Source organism: Heteronotia binoei, chromosome 9 (genome assembly GCF_032191835.1).
Source record: "Heteronotia binoei isolate CCM8104 ecotype False Entrance Well chromosome 9, APGP_CSIRO_Hbin_v1, whole genome shotgun sequence".
In the NCBI taxonomy this organism is placed as follows: Eukaryota; Metazoa; Chordata; class Lepidosauria; order Squamata; family Gekkonidae; genus Heteronotia; species Heteronotia binoei.
The window spans coordinates 13,025,676-13,048,751 of record NC_083231.1 but is presented as its reverse complement, the minus strand read 5'-3'; the positions used below and the strand labels follow the sequence as shown (position 1 = coordinate 13,048,751).

The 23,076-nt window shown below is 43.6% G+C and overlaps 1 protein-coding gene across 10 annotated transcripts in view; it reads left to right on the top strand.

The window, feature by feature from the left end:
- The window catches only part of SLIT2 (slit guidance ligand 2), a 482,157-nt gene that overhangs the window by 189,611 nt on the left and 269,470 nt on the right, over positions 1-23,076 (top strand). The gene's annotated exons all lie outside the window — the stretch shown is intronic.

The window sequence follows — 23,076 nt, the reverse complement described above, 5'->3', positions numbered from 1 at the left end:
TGGAGGTTCCCAAAGCTCCAGCCCACATTGGGCTGGCAGGGGGAACCTTCCCCGACATCACCGGTGTGATGACCTCACCAGGACATGATGGCATTGCGCTGCAGCGTGCCAGCCGCTCTAAGCATTTCCGGGAAAACATAGTTTCCAGGAAAACATAGGATGCTCTAGCAATTTGTGAGGGAAAACTCTATGGTACAGTAGGCAGCATAGAGTTTTCCCTTCCCAAATTGCTAGAGAGTCCGGGAAAACTATAGAGATTTCCTAGAAATGCCTGGAGTGGCTGAAGTGTGTCGTTGGCGTGATGACATCACTTCTGGGTGACATTATCGCACCGCGTGTGCATTACACATGCGGAAAAAGTCCGTTGGAGGCCGACGGGGACTTTGCAACCCTAAATACACCTAAGTACCTTGGCATTACCCTGGACAGAAAGAGGACTTTTTTTTTTTTTTGAGCTGGAACACACAAGAACGCAGTTCTGGCTGTTCTTTGACTTTGGATTGTCCCTAGTTGATGTTTGACACTTCTCTACTGTTCTCTGCTGCTGATAAATCCATACATTTTTCTTCCATGCATTGATTGTGGCTGTTTTTTAATATTAAAGAAGCTATTTTTTAACAAAAAAGAAGCAGCTACATAATTAAAATATCCAGGGGTGGAATTCTAGTAGAGCTCCTTTGCATATTAGGCTACACACTCCTGATGTAGCCAATCCTCCAAGAGCTTACAAAAAAGAGCCTTGTAAGCTTTTGGAGGATTGGCTACATCAGGGGTGTGTGGCCTAATATGCAAAGGAGCTCCTGCTAGAATTCCACCCCTGAAAATGCCTAAAGGTAATTTTCAGACTTATATATAGTGAGAGACATTTGCGGGGATGGGGCGGGGGGGGGGGGAGAAGAGAATGGAGAATGTCCATTTCTGTTATTAGTTTGGACTCTGCACCATTGAGTGGTTGGAAGTGGGGAAGGAAATACGGGTGGGAATTGGAAAATAGGTAAGATAGCAGAAGTGGGGAGATGGCAGCATTACAGGACACGTGTCCAAAGAAACATAAGGTACATGACACACACCTTTTAAGTGAATGTGGATTGCAACACACTTAGGTATGATTCATGTGGAGAAAAGCTGGGTCAGTCTCAAAAGGCAAAGGGCCCAGTGGGGTGCCACATGAAACTGAAGGCATCGCTGGTTTACAGACAGATTTATTTATGACTGCCTTAGGAACTGTATTTGCAGGTTCTCCATAGACAAAGCATCATCTTTTATAAGAGGAAAGAAATTCCTTTTAGTTTTTCACTATTCCTTCATCCCCAAGAATTCAGATGTCCACGTTTCTTAACGTGTGATGTCAAAAGTTAAACTAAGATCTCAAAGAAAGTAGCGTGGGAAACATGCGGATGTAGGAGAATTTCCATCAGCATTTTTTCCATAATTGATAATCTAATTTCTCATTTATGAACCAGTAGAATACTGCACTATAACAGTGTGCCAAATGTTAATGACCGAGGCAACTGGTACACGCATAAATCAGTGAGATTTTAAATGCCTATCCAAATCTATTACAGCACTGTATTAAATGGCTTTAATCTAGCTCTTGTACTCATTCTCATCTACATTTGCTTCTAAAGACTGTTTCTTGAACAAATGTTTATTTGTTTCCTTCCACACCTCAAGAATACAAGAAGAGCTCTACTGGATCAGACCGATAGTCCAGCTACTACAGCATCATGTCTCGCACAGTGGCTAACCTGTTCCTCTAGATGGCCAACAGCAGGGCATAGAGACCGAGGCCTTCTTCTAATGTTGCTTCCTGGCCCTGGAATTTAGAGGTGTAGTGCGTCTGGATGTGGAGGTTCCCCTCCGTCACAGTGGCTAGTAGCTATTGATAGACTTATCCTCCGTGAATCTATCTAATCCCCTTTCCAAGCAGTTTATTCCTGTGGCCATCGCTACGTCCACATTTTAATCACTCTCTGTGTAAAGTACCCGATTTCCTTCTCCATCCCAAGATCAACCTGTAGGGGTTCCATCAGGTGGGCAGTAGTACACCTCCACTTTTAAGTAACCCTTAGAGCTCAGTATTTCCACCCATATCTCTTCTGTTGTGGAGTTAATTCCTCTGATGTTTTTCTAACATTTGATTCTATGCCTTCTTTGATATACAGTGCAACACCACCACCAACCCATCCCTCTGTGTCCTTCCTATAGAGCTTATACACAAGAAAGACTGTATCTCATAGATCAGTCAGTCAGTCAGTTTATTGCGGCTCTAGGCCAATCAACAACAACAACACAACTCATCAATAACAGTACAACACAACACCAAGCTAAAATATAACATAACAATATAAAACTATGTACAACCAACAAAATAGTAATAAAATTATCTGACGTTGGCAACACATAACTAAGGGCATCTTCTTTCAAATACAAACAGCATTAAATTTCTTCCTGTCAAGGTCGGTAACATATAGAAACTTAGCAAGATCCAGAGAAAGTTGATCACTCCCATCCCCTAAGAGGAAGTAAATGACTTGGGCCTGATTTAAAGATTTAGCTAGCATTAGATGGTTCAGCAGAAGTCTGTACCTTGCCTCTGTATGGAAAAGACAGTTCAGAATGAGATGTATCTCATAGATTTCCCCCATTTTGCCATATTTCTGAGATACCCACTGTATCTAAAGTGTCATTGAACACCAAGCACTCCAATTCCCCCATCCTAACTTGGAGGCTTCTAGCATTGCATTAGACACCCATAATGTGTTTCCTTCTCTTCACGGCTGCTTATAGAATACGCCAGAGATCCACAGCGACAAGCTGATTTGTTTCATTTCAGGGCGAAACAGAATTCTTTTCTAGTTTTATATTATTTCCCTCGATTGATTCCTCTTTGTTTTATTCTGATCTGTGATCGTAATAAATACATTGATTGGTCGTTCATTTCCTTCTCCAGTAAACCTCACCTCCCTTGGTTCTCATATGGCCCTCAGTTGCCATCATGCCCTCACTTCCAAATTCTGTTACACATTTATCAATACTACCCTGGGTATTTATGCTGTCTTCTCTTTGGACTTGTCCCAAATGGAGGCTCCCTAGTTCCTGTCAGCTTCTCCCAGGATTAGTTTAAAAGCTGCTCTGCCACCTTTTTGGCATTTTTTTAAATGTCTAATTTACAGAAGCTGTTTGAACCCAATTAATGGTTGGCAAGGTGAAATAATGCATGTTAAATCCAGGGGGGAAAATGTAACCAGCGACAGAAATCACTGCCTGCAGTGAAGGGTTTATGACAGCCAGGTAATAGTGAAAGGTACAGAATGGACTTGTTCCCTGCGCACTTGAAGTCTTCTGCATTACAAAAGGCAGTACAGCGAATATTCAGCAGTAAAGGTTATATTTGTTCCAGAATGCTATTAAGTGTGTAGGCAAAGAAAGCTTCCTGAAGGCTTGGCAAGGGGAAACATGAACTGTACGTATGTGCCCAAGACCCCGAACTGGGTGGTCTTGCCTATAAATCTAGGTATTTGCAAACAAGAGGACCTGATATTCTGCATCCCACCAATGTCCTTCACTGCATCTAGGTTTGGCCTGCAGGTACCGCAGATTCTCTTTGATTAATGTAAATAAATGGAATAAACAAACGTGGCCCTTTTTAATTCGCTACTGAAGATGCCTTATTCCATGTCTGCATGCAAAGCAGGACAATTTGGCTGATAGCAGACGGGCATTCTGGGGTGGATGGGAGGTATCCCGAATCAATCCCCAGATGGTCCCCGGCAAGGTGGCCCCATCCTGTCCCTGAGGCAGCTGGGTGCCTCCAGATGGGGAGATGCCTCAGAAGCAGGATTCCTAAATTGTTTCCTCTACAGATCAAGTACTCAAGCACTCTGGATGGTTTCTGTAAAAGAAAGGGGGGGGGGAGCCAGAAATGACTTGGCGAGCCAAGTGGAGCGGCCGGGAGGACGGCAGATGTTGCCGTCCGGAGGGATTTTTTTATCCAATTTCAGAGGCGTCTCTGAGTCGGCCCAAAATGCCAGTCTGCTAGCAGCTTTTATCTACTACTTGGGATAAAGCTAACCTAACTAAAATGGCTGCAAGAAACTAGCTTTGCCGCTGGTTGTTAGCGCATGCCAGTAATGGAGTACTCTGAATCGCCCCATATGTTCATGCCATCATTAAAACTGAAATTTTTAAATAGAGAGATTAAAGTTTCAATCAATCATTGGGAACCCGCAAAGAAACCCAGATGTGAACTCAGACAACACTAATATGGCCCTAATAATGTCAGCCATACCAGCAGAGTCTCATTTACTTACACGTCCTCCAATATGATATATTCGATTATCTGCAAGGATGGCTTCCTGCTGGCTAGATAAAGACAAATGGGCCAGTCTCAGTGTGGAAGGATAAATGGACAGAAATTAGACATAAAAAATGGCAGCACTCAGATGCTTGCCCAGGAAGTCTCAGTCTCCCAAGACAAAAATTGTCGTGACATATTGGTGTACAGGACTAACACTTAGAGGGGGGGGGGGAAGCAAGTGTGCTGACTTGCCTCCATGCACATTTGCCACATGCAGGGGTCGTTCTGTAGAAAAATAGGTGGTGGAGCTCATCCAGGGATTGTTATGCAGCTGCAACTACTGTTCAGTGGATAAGGTGGGAAGGAGGAGGTGGAACTCTCAAAAGGGTTCAGGAGCTGTGCTCATGTGAGCTCCCGCTGAATCCGAGGCCTGGCCACATGTACTATGCACAGTGCTTACTTGCATGTAAGTTGTATGCACATAGGTTGGGGTGGAACCAGGGTCCTTGTTTCTGCTCCCTGTTTGCATATTTTTTTTAACAATGGAACTTCAAACAGACTCCAGCTTAAAATAGCTGGAGTAGAATTTATCAATAGGTTTATTTGTTGCTGTTTACATTTATATATTGTTGTGCTATGAAGGGGGGGAACTGTAAAACATGTTGGTTTGGGTGGGAAAAATTTGACATGGGAAAGTTCAAAAAGGTATGAAAATAAAAGAGCCTATGGGGTTATTTTTTTATATGGGAGTAGAGGTATCTTAATCCGAGTTAACAGCATGCAAAATTCAGTCTTGTTAGGTTGTGTCACTTTCAATTATAGGTCTAGTGCACAGTTGCAGTGCTTATCTTACATCCCTTTAAGGAGGGCTTTTTTTGTAGAAATAGCCCAGCAGGAACTCATTTGCATCTTAGGCCACACACATCCTGGCATCACCATTGTTCCACACAGGGCTTTTTTGAAGAAAAAGCCCAGCAGGAACTCCTTTGCATATTAGGTCACACCCCCTGATATCGCCATTGTTTCACTCAGGTTTTTTTTGCAGAAAAACCTCAGCAGGAACTCCTTTGCATATTAGGCCACACCCCCTGAAGCCAAACCAGCTGGAACTGCGTTCCTGTGCATTCCTGCTCAAAAAAAGCCCTGCCTTTAAGTTTTGCACAAAGATGTCACTGCCTGTACTGCTTGTATTTTTTTGCCTTTTAGTATTTTCCCTACTCTGTGTACATGTGTATATATGTGGATTGGGGCATTATGCTGTACATCTGACGAAATGGGCTCTAGTGAGAGACATGCAATTTCCAGAAAATTTGAAGCCTTTGGAAACCCATTCTCCTTCTTCTTTTTTTGTTAAATGGAAGTTTTGCAGGGAGATCGTAATATATGCAATATTTACTTTCCCATATACCTATACGTTTTATTTAGCTTATTTATAGCTCACTTTTCTTATTGAAATTCAAGGTGGATTGCAGAGTACAGAAAAGGGGGGGAGAAAGAAAAGAAATATAACCATGCAGTATAGGACATGGGAGTGAACGCCTAACATGTATCATAAGAAGAGCCCTGCTGGATCTGACCAGAGATCCATGTAGTGCAGCATCCTGTCTCACACAGTGGCCAACCAGTTCCTCTAGATGACAGGACACAGAGGCCAAAGCCTTCTCCTGATGTTCCTTCCTGGCCCTAGGATTCGGAGGTTCAGTGCCTCTGAATGTTGAGGTTCCCCGCAGTCACCATGGCTCGTAGCCTTTGATAGACTTATCCTCTGTGAATCTATCTAATCCCATTTTAAAGCTGCTGATTTATGTCGCCATCACTACATCCACTGGCAGCAAATTACACATTTTAATCACCCTCTGTGAAAAGTAGTATTTTGTTTTGTCCATCCTAAACTTACTGCCCACCATAGAATCATAGAGTTGGAAGGTACCTCCACAGTCATCTAGTCCAGCCCCCTGCACAATGCAGGAAACTCATGAATACCTCCCCCTAAATTCACAGGATCTTCATTGCGGTCAGATGGCCATCTAGCCTTTGTTTAAAAACCTCCAAGGAAGGAGAGACCACCACTTCCTGAGGAAACCTGTTTCACTGAGGAACCGCTCTAACAGTCAGGAAGTTCTTCCTAATATTGAGCCGGAAACTCTTTTGATTTAATTTCAACCCATTGGTTCTGGTCCTACCCTCTGGGGCCACAGAAAACAATTCCACACCATATGACAACCCTTCAAGGACCTGAAGATGGTGATCATATCACCTCTCAGCCGCCTCCTCTCCAGGCTAAACATGCCCAGCTCCTTCAACCTTTCTTCCTAGGACTTGGTCTCCAGACCCCTCACCACCTTTGTCGCCCTTCTCTAGACCCGTTCTAGCTTGTCTATATCCTTCTTAAAATATGGTGCCTAAAACTGTGGTGCCCAAATACACCAGTTTCGTTGGATGCTCTCGAATATATGAAATTGCACTATTTGGCATATTCATTGAAAGTAAATTCCTAATGTTGCAAATCGCAGTCCTATACAAATCACTCCAATCTAAGCCAGCTGAAGTTATTTGGCTTAGACTGAACTCTGCACAGGATTGTACTGATATTTTTCCATGAGCAAAACTGGAAATACACCCAGTACTCAAAAGAGAGCTGTGAATGGCTGCACCCTATGCTGCTTTCGCAATCTTAGAAGGCAGAAGAAGAAGAAGAAGAAGATATTGGATTTATATCCTGCCCTCCACTCCGAAGAGTCTCAGAGCGGCTCACAATCTCCTTTCCCTTCCTCCCCCACAACAGACACCCTGTGAGGTGGGTGGGGCTGGAGAGGGCTCTCACAGCAGCTGCCCTTTCAAGGACAACCCCTGCCAGAGCTATGACTGACCCAAGGCCATGCCAGCAGGTGCAAGTGGAGGAGTGGGGAATCAAACCCGGTTCTCCCCGATAAGAGACCGCACACTTAACCACTACACCAAACTGGCTCTCCAGGCAGGGGGAAGACAGCTGAAAATGGATTATTGTTACAATAGGATGTGGAACAGAGATGATGGTGTATTTTGTAACATAGATTTGTTACATTGATCGGGGCCTGCTGGAATCCATGAGTCTAACGGTCTCTCACGCTTTGGCATGAATTCACTACAGTTCTTGTGTTCCACTCTGTTTTCCTGAACATTGTTCAACTTGTTGAAGTATCGGTGGGTTTTTTTTGTGTGTGTGTGTTTGTTTTCGGTTGATTTGCGTTACAGCTATTCGGAATGAATGGAGCAAATTCAATTTGTTTGATCTGTCACCATCAGCTGCTTAACCCCCAGCCGTGGTATCAAATTTCAGTAAAATTCACACTTTCTTCCTATTAACTCGCTCGCACCTACTCCGTCCCTGTGACCTTTCTTTTCTTCCTTTGGTAGAGTTTCACGAACTCATAAAAATCAAATGGCAATCCCCCGAAATAATGCCTTAATTCTAAGAAGTTATGCCAGATGTAGTTAGGAAGCTGCTACCGCTGTGCCATTCCGCTTTATAGAGTGAGCGGAGAAGGGGGTTCCACCCACGAATTAAAGACCCACCGTGCAGCTGGAGCTTACGGCCACTTTTTCAGATACGATTTCCTGTTTTCCAGGTTTCAGATCTGCTAGCTGCTTTAAAACAATCGTTTCCACCCAGGCACCAACTCTCCACTTAACCATGTCTGTTCCTGTTAAAACATGGTCTCTGTTTCACCTGTGACGAACTGTATGCCTTCTAAAATGTTGGCTAGTGCTCCCGCAGTAAATGAAGATGTGGTAGTTTATATTCTTTAATAATGACTGTTTGTCCTCCAAATGGATCTATATGGGTGTTGACCCTGTGCACTTGGCTTTTGTTCCTGTTTTGTCTCAAAATGTCATCATCCTGTTATATGCTCATTTGCTTTTTAACCCTCTGGACTGCGTTACGGATGTAACTAACACGAATTTGAGCAGACTTCGGAGGGTGGTGGAAGACAGGAGGGCCTGGTGTGACTTTGTCCATGGGGTTGCAAAGAGCCAGACTCGACTGTGCGACTGAACGACAACAACAATAAGTTTGTGGTTTTGTGGCGCAGAGTAGTAAAGCTGCAGTACTGCAGTCCTAAGCTCTGCTCACGACCTGAGTTCGATCCTGGCGGAAGCTGGGTTCAGGTAGCTGGCTCATGGTTAACTCAGCCTTCCATCCTTCTGAGGTCGGTAAAATGAGTACCCAGCTTGCTGCGGGGGGGGGGGGAGTGAAGATGACTGGGGAAGGCAATGGCAAACCACCCCGTAAAAACGTCTGCCGTGAAAACGTCGTGATGCGACGTCACCTCAGAGTCAAAAATGACTGGTGTTTGCTCAGGCGACTACCTTTACCTTTATAAGTTTGTATGGTTTTCTTCCATCTCGTTTTACCCTCTTGAACTGTCTATGCTTGTAGCCTCCACCCCCTCCTGTGGCAGTGAATTCCATGTGTTGAACATAGGCTTCCCAACCCTCCCGCCCTGGCGGGGGACCCCAGGATTTCCAGCCTCTTTCCCCGCTCCCCAAAAAAAACAGAAGCAGGGGAGCAACATCACCCCAGAGTCGAAAATGACTGGTGCTTGCACAGGGGACTACCTTTACCTTTTTTATCCATCCTGAGCCTGCTTGGGGTATATAAATTTGATAAAATAAATAAACATTTTAGCTACTAGGTAGCCTATGGCGTTAGCTTTCTGATTGATCAAAACAGCACTCAGGAAGTTGCTAGGTGGCTGATTGAATTCTCCCTGGTAAATAGATGAATGTTTTATATCTCCCAATAATGAAATATTTTCCCTCTTTCTCCACGTTTCAGGGACTGCATCTAATTATGATTCCATTTAGTCTCATTATCAATTATTCACTTCCTTTAATTGTTACATTTACGTCTCCAGGGGTCTGTTAGAAATCCTGAGGTGTCTGCTCTCCTGTTTCCATTGTTTCTGGCCTTCTCCTTCCTGAGTGAAGCACTCCATCTTAATTAATCCTTGTCAGACTTGTACATGGGTGTTGTTCCGTTTTCCAGATTTTTCTGGTGCTAATTTGAGTTGGCAAGATAATTCTGTAAGTTTCTCCTATTCTCGTCAGGTGGTTTAGTGTATTTATGGAGCCTGGGAAATGGCCAAGTTATTCAAATAATTTGAATTCTAGCTTAAGGGGAGAGGTGTTTACATTGCGATGGAAAACTGCATAGAGAGAAAACAGTATGGCTGATCAAAACTATTATGCTGTCAGAATTCAGAAACGGTATGATCTGTTGCACTGCTTTCAAAATTTCCACCGTCAAGGAATTTTTTTTCCGGCATTGACTTGTCTATGCAGATGATTCCAGGCGTATTCTGTGTGGTCCTGCTGGGTTTTATCTCGCATTCCTTGAGAGCTGAGAGCGTAATCTGGAATCAACCAGTCCTTGCCCAAAGCTACTTGGAGAGGCTGGTGCGAAAGCTGTCTTTCATTTTTTAGGTAGGTATCCCTGATAAGCTTTTGAAGAGCCCCAAGGATGCTGGGAATACGGTTGCTTTAGCACATGGTTTATTTATGGCTAATAGCCCAGGGCTTTGCAATCGGAACATAAGAAATAACAAAAAAATTGAAAGGAAGGAAAATACGAAGTGATGCAAAAACCAAGCAGACCCTCCCAAACATATTTTTTTTAATTAAAAGAACAATAACATTTGAACTTTCTTCCCGTAAAACAAAACTACAATGAGTTTGAACAATATACTGCTTTAGTCAGACATAACTTGATCTAGATTTTCTTCGCTATTGATGTATAAAGAAGAAACCATGTGAGTTACATGAGGGAGCTGGGTCAGAAAATAAGTTACTTTCTCCATGCCTGGCCTGGAAGTGGGTTAAAAAAAAGCATGAGAAATTTATATCTCATTATATAGTCACAGTAGAGGAGGCAGTAGAGAACATAATGTGAGAGAGCCTCGAGTTCGGAAGTTCCACAGATATATAAAATATTTGCCGCAGGTATTTGGGTGTGTTGACCAGTTAGCGTGGCTTGAAAACAGACGTCCATAAAGACTGGTTTGAGGTTTTAGAATGTAATACAGGAAGCTATATTGTGTTCTTCTGAAAACAGCTTGAACCAATGAGAATCAATCAATCAATCAATATATTAATTATCATAGATCAGAATAAAACAAAGAGGTATCAATCAAGGGGGGTAATATAAAACTAGATTAAAAAATTGTATTTCGCCCTGAAATAAAGCAAATCGACTTGTTGCTGTGGATCTCTGGCGTATTCTATAAGCAGCTGCAAAGAATTTTGCACAGGTAATAGTTGTTTGAGAGTTAGTCCCTTTCAGAAGATTCTGTGATTTCTTTATCTGAACATCCGGGGTAAGAACCAATGAGAACATTTTTTAAAAGGTAAAGGTAGTCCCCTGTGCAAGCACCAGTCGTTTTCGACTCTGGAGTGATGTTGCTTTCACAACGTTTTCATGGCAGATTTTTATGGGGTGGTTTGCCATTGCCTTTCCCAGTCATCTACACTTCCCCCCCAGTAAGTAAGTTGGGTACTCATTTTAACCACCTCGGAAGGATGGAAGGCTGAGAAAATTTAGGACCTGTTATAATTTGTTTATACACCATGGCAAGTTGTTGAAATAAATACTAATACAACTTAATATTTCTGCAATGAGTCCTTGGGCATGTCACGTCTGAAATGTGAGAAAGCAAGGATGAACTTAAACCAACAGACAGGCATGTGATGAGAAAAGAGAGCATTAACAAAGGAAACCTAATAGGCTACTAGTTCTTAGACAAGTTCCCATTTCTCTCATTCAGCCATAGACCAAGCTTAGATATTTGGGTCCATGGTGAAATTCTTCACCTCTAAACTCTAAAGATCAGGCTTTAGAATGTGTGAAGGGCTTTTTGTGTCAATTGAATAAATTGAAAATGCTCTTTACCATGGGTCTCCCCCCCCCGTATAAACTTGTATGTCTCCAAGGGTCAGCTCTAGACTGTCTGGCACCCTAGGCAAGGTTAACTTTTGGTGCCCTCCCCCTCGCACCGATAACGCCACTGAGTCACATGGGGGAGGGGCGCCCAATTCGAAACCCTCAGAAGGCCGGCACCCTAGTAGACAAGCACCTAGTTTGCCTAGTGGAAGGGCCGGCCCTGTACGCTCCAAAGATTTCAATATTTCTGATCAGCAGAGAAACTTTTCCTTAAATGATGAGGGGGTAAGGATCTCTCCAGCCCCAATAAAGATTTTTACGTATTTGTTCCCTTTCTACATCAATAAACTGAATTCTGGACATCTGTTTTATGTCGTCGTCATTCCATGAGTACCGTTTCTATACCTACAGATACCGTCAATGGATTTTATGTTCTGGCCCTGTGAATTTTTTCTTCCGCGGTGTTCCAGTCAGACTAATGCAAAAAAATGTAATAATACTGAAACTTGGATCAGCTTCATAGACTTTGGCTGAACTCCAGCTCTCTGGGTGGGATTTATGGTTTGGGTCGAAGTAGTATGAAAAATAGTCGATGCGTTCTCATGGGTTGCTGCATGAGACCAAGCTAAACTTGGCAGTTTTCAGCCACATTCTGATTTGAGATATGTCTGTAGTGAAATCGTCCAAGTTGATTCTGTTAAGAACAGCACTTGGCTTTCATTACTGTAGCACTGAGCTGTTCATAGAAGTGATGGAACAGTGTTGAATTTATTCGCCATGAGGGCTGGATCTGACATAGATGGGACTTTGTCAAGCCGGGCCATGTGTGTCGTAAAACGTAATGCCAGGTACCGGAGATGTAAATGATAAAGGAGATAGACGAACAAAATTAAAGATAAGACTTTTTAAAATTGAAATACCAACATGCTTAAAACATTAACACTCTTGCCATATTTTATTTGATATCTGGCTCTAATTATTGTTCTAATGCTGATGCCTCCATGCTGCCTGAAGTGAGAAGCAAACCCTTTCCCCAGCCAGCTCCCTAGCTCTAAGGCTAGGACCCAGGGGGGAACATGAAAGGGCTGGGCACTGGGTACTCCCCTCCCCATCTGCTCAGAGTGGCTATGGTCCTCCAGGGTCTCAGATTCAAATCTTTCTCATAAGCCACAGTGTGGTCCTTTTAACTGGAGGTGCCAGAGATGGAACCTGGGACTCTGTGCATGTCAAGCAGAGGCTCTTCAACTGAGCCATAACCAATGTTCCCTTTAAGCTGCAGAGTCTTGTGAGCAAAAAATTCTACTTTGTAAGCTACTGGTATTAAAAGTTGTGAGCTACTGGCATCAAATTTGTGAGCTACTGCATAAATTATTGTGCTCTGAGGGGAGTCATCCTTCCTGAGCTAAGACAAAAATGTGTGAGCTGGAGGCTAAAAATCTGTGAGCTAGCTCACGCCAGCTCACCTTAGAGGGAACACTGACCGTAACCCGTCTCCCGCAATACTCTTCACAACATCCCCAGGGGTGGGTGAAGGGGATGTCACGGAGGAGAACAGGAGGAAACTCTTCAAGAGGCACAAACTAGTACAGGACCAGCTAGCAAACAGGGAAGAGAAGGGCAAGCAGTAAAAGACAGATGGAATAAAACCCGCCCCCTCCCCACCAAGTGAATGGGAAAGGGCTGGCATCCCAGTGACTGAGTGGGAAAACGAAGCTGTCTCTACAGACTATCCAGGCACTGGTGGAGTTCAAGACGTTATGATCCAGCCTGTCCTATCCCAGCAGTGCCAGTGAGTCATCAAGCAACTAGAAGCTGAGCCTGTGTACCTGGGGCAGCAGGAGGAGGAGGTGAGCCAGGTGGTGGAGGAGAGGCACCTCAGCATGACAAGCCAGGGACCAAAAAGAGGAAAATTCAATCCCCCATGCTGTAACAAGACAACGGTGAGGAGGAGGGGAGGGAGGCAGCCCTAGTTGCACCCTGGAGAGCTGCGACATCACCAACCTAACAAAAAAAATTAGAAACACACACACTGTAGCATGGTAATGGTGAGGAGGTGTGCCCAGTTGCCCCCAGAAGAGCTGTGACGTGACCAGACAGACAAAAAAAAAATAGTCCTGGGTGGGATGGTTCCCGCATGCCAGCTGTACTTTAAACTTTCTGAATTTTCTGTTTGGTCGTTTGATTACATGCTAAATGTTTCTAAGGCTCAGTTCGTGTATATATGGTGTGATCCAGGTCAGCGGTCCTCAACCTTTTTGGCACCAGGGACCAGTTTTGTGGAAGACAATTATTCCATGAACCAGGTTGGGGGGGCTTGATTTCAGGATGATACAATTGTGCACTTTATTTTGGTGTAGTGGTGAAGTGTGTAGACTCTTATCTGGGAGAACTGGGTTTGATTTCTCACTCCTCCACTTGCAGCTCCTGGAATGGCCTTGGGTCAGCCATCGCTCTCACAGAGTTGACCTTGAAAGGGCAGCTTCTGGGATAACTCAGCCCCACCCACCTCACAGAGTGTCTGTTGTGAGGGAGGAAGATAAAGGAGATTGTGAGCCACTTTGAGATTTGGAGTGGAGGCAAGGATATAAATCCAATGTTGTATTATTATTGTTGTTGTTGGTGGTGTCATTATTACTTCCACTACTACAGCATTGTAATATATAATGAAATAATTATACAACTCACGGCCCAGTTGCTAACAGGCCATGGACCTGTACCAGTCCATGGCCCGAGGGTTGGGGACCCCTGATCCGGGTCACTCATCCACTCATCTCGCTCACATTTCTCTGGGCTCATATGTTTCTACAGAGTTCCTCAACCAATAATAAAAGTCTCACTCTTTGTGGTGGCAGCGTTTACATGATTTGGGCATAAACTACACCTAAGTTCTGTTCTGATGGGTAAACCCAATACAGAGAAGATCAACCTAGTTTATGTAACATGTGAATGTGGCCAAAGGATGGCAGATTTTATGGAATTAAAATGTTTAGGAAAGGTTTAGTGAACCTTCTGTCCTTGGATCTAGGAGCTCAAACAAGCTGGCAAGCTCCCTATCCCTTCAGAAAAATACTGGGGGATCAGGAAGTGTTTATCATCTCCCAGAATTCATAACACAATTGGAGAATCTCTCTGGCATCTCTCTTAGTGGGCAGCCATTGTGGGAAATCTCTGATGGCAGAGGCCGAGCACTGGTATTCATCATGGGGCAGGAGGATTCCGTTTGGTCAAAAAAAATTTAAAAAGCAGTCTGATTCTAACCAAAATTCAGTTGCAGAATCCATCCTAACAAGACTTCAAGATCATCCCTAATAGAAAAGTATTAGCCTCAAGTAAATCTGGTGGAGGTAAAGGTCGTCCCCTGTGCAAGCACCAGTCGTTTCCGACTCTGGGGTGATGTTGCTTTCACAGTGTTTTCACGGCAGACTTTTTACAGGGTGGTTTGCCATGGGGCAGAGTGGTAAAGCTGTAGTACTGCAGTCTGAGCTCCCTGCTCACGACCCGAGTTCAATCCCAGCAGAAGCTGGGTTCAGATAGCCGGCTCCAGGTTGACTCGGCCTTCCATCCTTCCGAGGTCAGTAAAATGAGTGCTGGGAGGAAAGTGTAGATGACTGGGGAGGGCAATAGCAAACCACCCTGTAAAAAGTCTGCCGTGAAAACATTGTGAAAGCAATGTCACCCCAGAGTCAAAAACGACGGGTGCTTGCACAGGGGACTAGCTTTAACTTTTAAAATCTGGTGGAAGGCTGGTTAAGCTGTACAAGTGGATTACCCTTGACGACCAGTGTCATTCCTTGAAGTTATGAGCTGAAATCTATGACAACAGATATTATCTGGCCCAAACAGACACCCAGCTGGCCCATCCTGAATACTTTATTGTGACCCTGGGATTTTTCTTTTAATAGGACAGCCAGTATCGACTGAAATATCAATATATTCTGTTATTAGATTGAAATAGCACCTGAACATTGTTTTATATATTTTATCTATGTTGTATTTTACTTTATGCTTGGCCTATATTAGTACTGGTTTTTTTTACCTTGAATGTGAGCCACCCTGAGCATCTTTCAGCGGGGAGGGCAGGATATAAGTCTAATAAATAAATAAATAAATAAAACTGTTTCCAGGTGATTTTTTTTTAACCATCTGATGGTCAGCATACTCCTGCTTGGCATCAAATCTCTGAAAAAATTAAGATTGGCAATGCTTGGCATAGGATTTGGAATTGGGTGTTGTCAGTATGCTAGCGCCAACGACATCGACTATTTTCCCATTTTTAGCTGATTCAGGTGAGACAGTAGAAGTCGAGAACCAAAATCTGAATGTGCTGGCAGAGGACCATTTAAATTATTCCAGATAAGGCCAAGGTGCTATTAGTAGATAAGGGGAGATGGGATGTTGTGAAATGGATGTGTTTCGGGTGAGACTGAATTCCTCCGGGTGGCTTTAGATCTAAGCTTGCAAGGTGGAGTTGCAGGTCTCCTCTAGGGTTGCCAGGTCCCAGCGGGGGATCCCCTGTTTGGGGGGGGCTTTTCCTTGACACAGACGAGCTGGCCAGTGGCCTTCCCCTAAAGAGGGATGATGCACAGAAACAATCTGGTTTTTGGGTAGGGTTGCCAAGTCCAATTAAAGAAAAATCTGGGGACTTTGGGGGCGAAGCCAGGAGACTTTAGGGGTGGAGCCAGGAGACATTGGGGGTGGAGCCAGGAACAAGGATGTGACAAGCATAATTGAACTCCAAGGGAGTTCTGGCCATCACATTTAAAGGGACAGCACACTTTTTTAAATGCCTTTCTTCCTTAGGAAATAATTAAGCATAGGGGCACCATCTTTTGGGGCTTATAGAATTGGACCCTCTGGTCCAATCGTTTTGAAACTTGGGGGTATTTTGGGGAGAGGCACTAGATGCTATACTAAAAATCTGGTGCCTCTACCTCAAGAAATAGCCCCCCCCAGAGCCCCCAATACCCACGGATCAATTCCCTATTATTCCCTATGGGAATCGTTGTCCATAGGGAATAATAGAGTGCCTAGTAGACATTTCCCTTCCCCCCACGCTTTCTAAAGGGGGGGGAGGGCCTCCATACCAGGGAATCCCCCCTCCCTGCCCTCTCCCTCTCTCACACACACAAATACTTACTTGGTCTTCTTCCAGCAGAACTTTGCTCGCTGTGAAAACGAAAGCAAGGCTGCACAGGAAAAGAAAGGGAGGGGCTGTTCTCCATGGGAACTGTTACTGACCCTTTCCCATGAAGCCCTTCCTGTTTCCTGTGCAGCCTTAAAGGGACACATTTTAAAAACGGATCAGAAGCTCTACAACAACATGATGCCTACAGGTATGTTCTCTCTCCCCCCCTGCCCCCGCTTCCAGATTTTTTGAGAACGGGGGAGGAGGCTGCAAATTTGGGGGGTCCCCCGCCAGGGCGGGGCGGTTGGGAAGCCTATTTTTGGGCAAAACTTTATGGAGAATGCTCTGTACAGTCCTTGCACCTATCGTAAGTGAAGCTCATGGGACAAGGCCTATACCATTGTATCTCCTGGGAAGTTCATCAGCTACCACTCTGGCTCTTTTATGCCCTGGATAAATTTGTGTTGATTTTGCCCGGCTTTTTGATAAATTATCGTTCCCTGCATCGAAGTTTTCTCATCTTTGCCAATTCAATAAATAGTGTTCATAACTGGTCTGCTTTTATGCTTTTGAAATGTTTAAGTGTTTCATATTTTTGGCACTTTTATTAGTGGCTTTTAAGGGGTTTTGTTCCACTGTATTTTAGGTTAGTTATGACTGTTATATTTTTATGTCGTTATATCATTTTACCTGAACACTGGAAGCCGTTTCAAGAATATTTCATTGAAAGAGCAGGATATTGTGATAAATATCAGAATAAGTCTCTGCGTTGAACATTGCTTCACGGAGGGGAGGTCAGTGTTCGAAGACTGGGAGCACAGCTCTCAGGTCTAAAATTGTCAAACCGCATGTTTAGAGTTGATCCTTTTTACTATCACAAAGTTGTTCAAAAGCCACTTTGCTTCCTATTTAGTTGGTTCACACCTTTTGCTTTCTGTTACCTAAATACTGGTTCTGAGAAGGCAGCCAGGGCAGTAAGCGAACTAATTGAAACTTTATTCCTTGTTCATGTTTGTATGAATACCGGTGAGAAGCATATGTGCTTAGAATCTTTGCTAGTGCTGCATAAAATCTTTTTGAGGTTTTTATGGCACGTCACACTGAAGCCCTGACGCAAAGGTTTTTATCCTGTTTTATTGAAGATACTTTGGTCCATGGCAATTCTAATATCGAAAGCTCAGCACAAACTGGTTATATTTCATCTGCTTTGGTACCCTGGTCTAGCAGTTGAACACTTTTATTCTTGCTAGCGACAGATTTACGGTTGTTTCTAAAGGCAAGTGCTTGCTGACTTAGCAGTTACTTGGATCAGTGGTGCCCCGTCTCAAGTCAGAGGAACTAAAAGTCCAGAAGTAAGATAACCTTCAAAAGAACTGGTACTTGTTTTGGATGGCTGGAGACAGCTGCTTATCTTGTCTCTTAGCTTATGGGATGATATAGGCTTACAGCCAATTATAGTACTAAGCTAATGGGAAAATTGGGCAGAAGTACATTCTCCTTCATTTTTCCACATGAAAATAGTGGTATTTTAAGCCTTGACCTGGATAGCCCAGGCAAACCTGATCTTGTTAGATTTTAGAAGCTGAGCAGGGTCAACTCTAGTAAGTAATTGGATGGAAGAACTCCTTGGAATACCAGCAGTTGGGAGGACGGGGCAGGCTTTATTCAGCCACCTCTCTGAATATCCTCCAGGACACCAGTAGGGGTCAGTCACCAGAGGTCACCGTGACTTCCAGGTGCGCACACAAACATATAGAAAACAAACACAGAAGACTAGTGGTATTTTTGTATTTACTGTAATGCCCTTCTATCACACCAAAGATTACTGCCCCCCACCAATCCCCATTACATATTGGTGAAAACTCTTCTCTATCTGCATATAAATGTATTTATTTACTACTCTGCAATCACCTAATTTCCACTTCAAGGTGCTACAAGACTTCTTCTGAAGGAGATTACATTAGCCTTCCATTCATAAAAGATTTGGACCAATTCCTCACTAGAAGCTCCTCCGTCCCCCAGGCTTCTGCTTTCCCCAGTTCAAGCAATTGATTTCCCAATTGCTGCCTGAGCGCATTTTGACCCGTGGCTCCCTTCAGTTTCTCTGGCGGCTTCCTGATCTGTAAAAAACAAGACCTGTAAAAAACAAGATCTGTAAAAAACAGGAAGCTGCGAGGAAAATTGGAGAGAGCCGTGGGTCAAAATGTGAGAGTTGGACCATAAGGAAGGCTGAGCACCAAAGAATAGATGTTTTCGAATTGTAGTGCTGAAGAAGACTGTTGAGAGTCCCTTGGACTGCAAGAAGATCACATCAGTCAATCCTAAGGGAAATCAACCCTGATTGTTTCGTGGAAGGTCAGATGCTGAAGCTCAAAGACTCTGGCCACCCAATGAGAAGGGAGCACTCACTGGAGAAGACCCTGATGCTGGGAAAGACAGAAGGCAAAAGAAGAAGGGGACGGCAAAAGATGAGATGGCTGGACAGTGTTACTGATGTAACTAACATGAATTTGAGCAGACTTCGGAGGACGGTGGAAGACAGGAAGGCCTGGCATGACTTGGTCCATGGGGTTGCAAAGAGTCGGACTTGACTGTGCGACTGAACAACAACAGCAACTGGTGGGGAATCAAACACTTGAGCTGCGGAAAACAGAAGCTCGGAGGCAGAGCAACTGCTAGTGAGGATTTGGTCTCTGTCTTTTATTTAGGTTTTTTTAAAAAAAATTAAACAATGGGACTGAGAGAGCTTTCACAGAAGCTGCCCTTTAAAGGACAACTCCTACGAGAGCTCTGGCTGACCCAAGGCCATCCCAGCAGGTCCAAGTGGAGGAGTGGGGAATCAAACCCGGTTCTCCAAGATAAGAGTCCACCCGCTTAACCACTGCACCAAACTGGCTCTCCATGTTGTGTCATTCCTCAGGTCCTTGTGCCCAAGAAGCAGCACTTCATGCAGGTGATTTGGGAGGCAGGAAGGTTCTGTACCACCGATGGAAAATTTAGTTGAAAGCTTATACCCAAAGTTAAACTTTGTTGGTCTTAAAGGTGCCACTGGACTCCCAGTTTTGTTGTGCTACTTCAGACCAATGCACCTACCCACCTGCATCCCTCATGTTAACAGATGGTGGGGCTGAGGGTGAACATGATTTGCACCAGGCCTCTGTTGAGTACATGGCACAGATGAGATTTGATCTGGATCTTGTAAATCTCTCAGGCCTTCAAGGCTTAGTTTCAGAGATTTGGAGGGTCAAACAGTTTGTGTCCTACAGAATAGCCTTTCTGATTACCTTTTTTCTGCATCTTGTTTTCTCATAATTTTCCTGCCCAAGCTTCCTAATTTACTTGAAAAACTTATATCCCAGCATTTCTGCGAGGCCAAGGTGGCTTCCAACAAGTCAATTAAAAATGCAGAAACTATTTTATGTCTGTCTGTCTGTCTGTCTATCATCTATGCAGGGCTCTTTTTCTGCAGATTAGGCCACGCCCCCCTGATGTAGCCAATCCTCCTGGAGTTTACAAGAGCCATCTAAGCACTTGGGGGATTGGCAACACCAGGGGGCGTGGCCTAATCTGCAGAGGAGCTCCTGCTAGGAAAAGATCTCTCTCTCTCTCTCTCTCTCTCTCTCTCTCTCTCTCTCTCTCTCTCTCTCTCTCTCTCTCTATCTATCTATCTATCTATCTATCTATCTATCTATCTATCTATCTATCTATCTATCTATCTGGTGCCTTTCTAAATTTTCTTTATGTAAAATGTAGATGATTAGTAACTATTGATTGTGGGCAAGAAGAGAAGATGATATAGCAGAAGAAAAATTGATAATTATTATGGGAATAATTTGGCTTTTAAAAATTTGGAAGATTGGTGTTGAAATGAAATGTACTGAATGCATTGTTTTACGTTTTGAGTTGTTTTGTAATGAGATTATGGATGATGAATTTTTAAAATGTCTATTGTCTTTGATTGTACCTAATTCCCACCTTTCCTTTTTTTTCTATACCCTATGAAATCTGAATTTAAAAAAGAACAATAAAATTATAATAACTTACCAAAATTGCTTTGATTGCTTCCAGAAGGAACAGGAGAGCTAGAATCTACGACGTGTGTGTATGCATGACAGAGAGAATACATTTTTAGAACCATTCCTCATTGCCCTAACCTTCTATGTAACTGACAGTTGATGGGGTTTCTGTCTTCAACATCTACTGCTTTCTTTGAAATTTCAGCAGAAAGCAAAATATTTACTCCCTTCTTATTCCTTCTTCCCTAGATTAGGAGCGGGCAGAATAGAATCACTGGCGTTTCAGGTGCAGTAACTAAGCACAAGGGAGCAATATAAAATTGCAGTGGAGCTGGGACAGATGTGATGGTTGGAGGGAAGAACAAAATTAATTGGCACCAGGCAGGTGGTATATAATTAATTGATAGGCATAAAGCCAAAATTAATTGACATGGGCCTGCAAAACACATACTTAATTGATGTGGCTGTGGTGCTTGAGTTGTATAAAATAATGTGTGGGGGAGGGGGGAAAGGAGTTAATAAACCCAGAAACTGATAATGCTGAATACATAGCTTTCTGATTTTATTTATGGGATTTGTGTGCTTCCGGAATGTCAACATTAAAAAAAAAAATCCAATTTTTTTTTAAAAAGCTTTCTTCTTTTTGGAAATTTCATATTTTGCTTACTAGGGCAGTCTCCATGAAAGGGAGCATTAAAAAAAACCCCTCAGAAGTATTGCTTTTTTGTTGAAAACTTAGACCAAGCTTCTAACCCATGAAATGCAATAAAAAGAAGAAAAATGTGTAACAAGCCCTGAAATAGATCTTCAGTTCGACATTACTTTTTCTTTTTGTCGTTGTTGTTCAGTTGCATGGTCAAGGCCGACTCTTTGTGACCCATGGACCACATCATGCCAGGCCCTTCTGTCTTCCACCGTCCTCCTAAGTTGGCTCAAATTCATGTTTGTTGCATCAATAACACTGTCTAACCATCACATCCTTCTTCTTTTACCTTCTGTCTTTCCCAGCATCAGGGTCTTCTCCAGGGAGTGCTCCCTTCTCATTTGGGTGGCCCAAGTATTTGAGTTTCACCTTCAGCATCTGACCTTCCAGGGAACAGTCAGGGTTGATTTCCTTTAGGATTGACTGATTTGATCTCCTTGCCCTCCAAGGGACTCTCGAGAGTCTTCTCCAGCACCTCAGTTCGAAAGCATCTATTCTTTGGTGCTCGGTCTTCCTTATGGTCCAGCTCTCACAGCCATACACTACTACTGGGAATACCATCGCCTCGACTCTACGGACTTTTGTCGGCAGTGTGATGTCTCTACTTTTTATTATGCTGCCTAGGTTTGCCATAGCTTTCCTCCCAAGGAGCAGGCGTCTTTTGATCTTATGACTGCAGTCACCGTTTGATAAAGTTTAATACATAAAATAAATAAAGTTTAATTCTGGGGATAAGCTTCCGTGTGCATGCTCACTTCTTCAAAGGCTTGTGCCCAGAATTAAGCCTTGTTGATCTTAAAGGTGTCACTGGACTCCTACTTTGTTCTGTTGCTTCAGACTAGGGGTAGCCAAACTTCCTTAGGGGTAGCCAAACCGCCCTGAGCCTGCTTCGGTGGGGAGGGCAGGATATAAATAAAACATTATTATTATTATTGCTTATGGTAAGAGCCACATGGAATAAATGTCCGGTGGTTTGAGAGGCTCAAGACATGAACATCAGATGTTTGAGAGCCGCAAGGAAGGAAGGCAAAAAGATGGAGGGAGGGAGAGATGGAACGAAATCCACTTTAACTTTAAATGCATTTTCCAAGCTGCCGCCTGGCTTGGCTGGGAGAAGCGATTTAAAGAGAGGACTGCCTTCTCCACGTCGGCCAATGGAGCAGTGGTAGCTTCAATATGTGTGAAAGAGCCACATGTGGCTCCGGAGCCGCAGTTTGGCCACCCCTGCTTCAGACCGACATGGACACTCACCTAAGGTTAGACTGGCGAAATCAGAGAGAACTTTTCAATCGGATGTTAATGATACACGGAACTCCTCCCAGTTATTCCATCCTGTCTTCATAAAGCAGAGCTGGGTCCAAAATACTGCTGGACTTCTCGCTTCACTCTACAAAAGTCACTGGGGCCTTACCTGATCTCAAGAATATCTGCCATCCCCGTCAGCATCACTCCCTCATTATCTGTCTGGATTCAGTTCCACCTTGTTCACCTTCATCTGCTTGACCATGTCAGGACAGATATAGTTGTCTGTGCGCGTGTGTCTTTGTGGTGCCAGCATGTTAATGACTGCCCCAAGATTCTGCAAGATCCCTTTGAAAAATGTCCTATAAAATTTAATATTAATCTCCTATACAAATTAATATTAATAGGCGAAAGCACTGAGAGTCATGACAATCCCCATGTTGATGAATTGGCTTTTCTCGTCTGCCATCAATCTGAAATAAAGGCAGAAACACACCATTACTGAACTGCACTAAATGAAACAGACAGAACTAAAGAAAAGAAGTAGGGAGGAATTACCCCAACCCGTTGGTGACCAGAGATCATCTGCTGGGGCCACGGAAGCTGCCTTTTACTGGTAAGCAGGATAGAAACCAGATTTAAAAGGATCACAATAGGAAACTTTGTCCCATTATCTTGCTCAGGAAAGGCAAAAATTGACATTGCTCTAATTTTCCAGGTTCTTTTTTTCCAGTTAGGCTGTATAATATCTCTTTCAGCTATTTTAAAAAG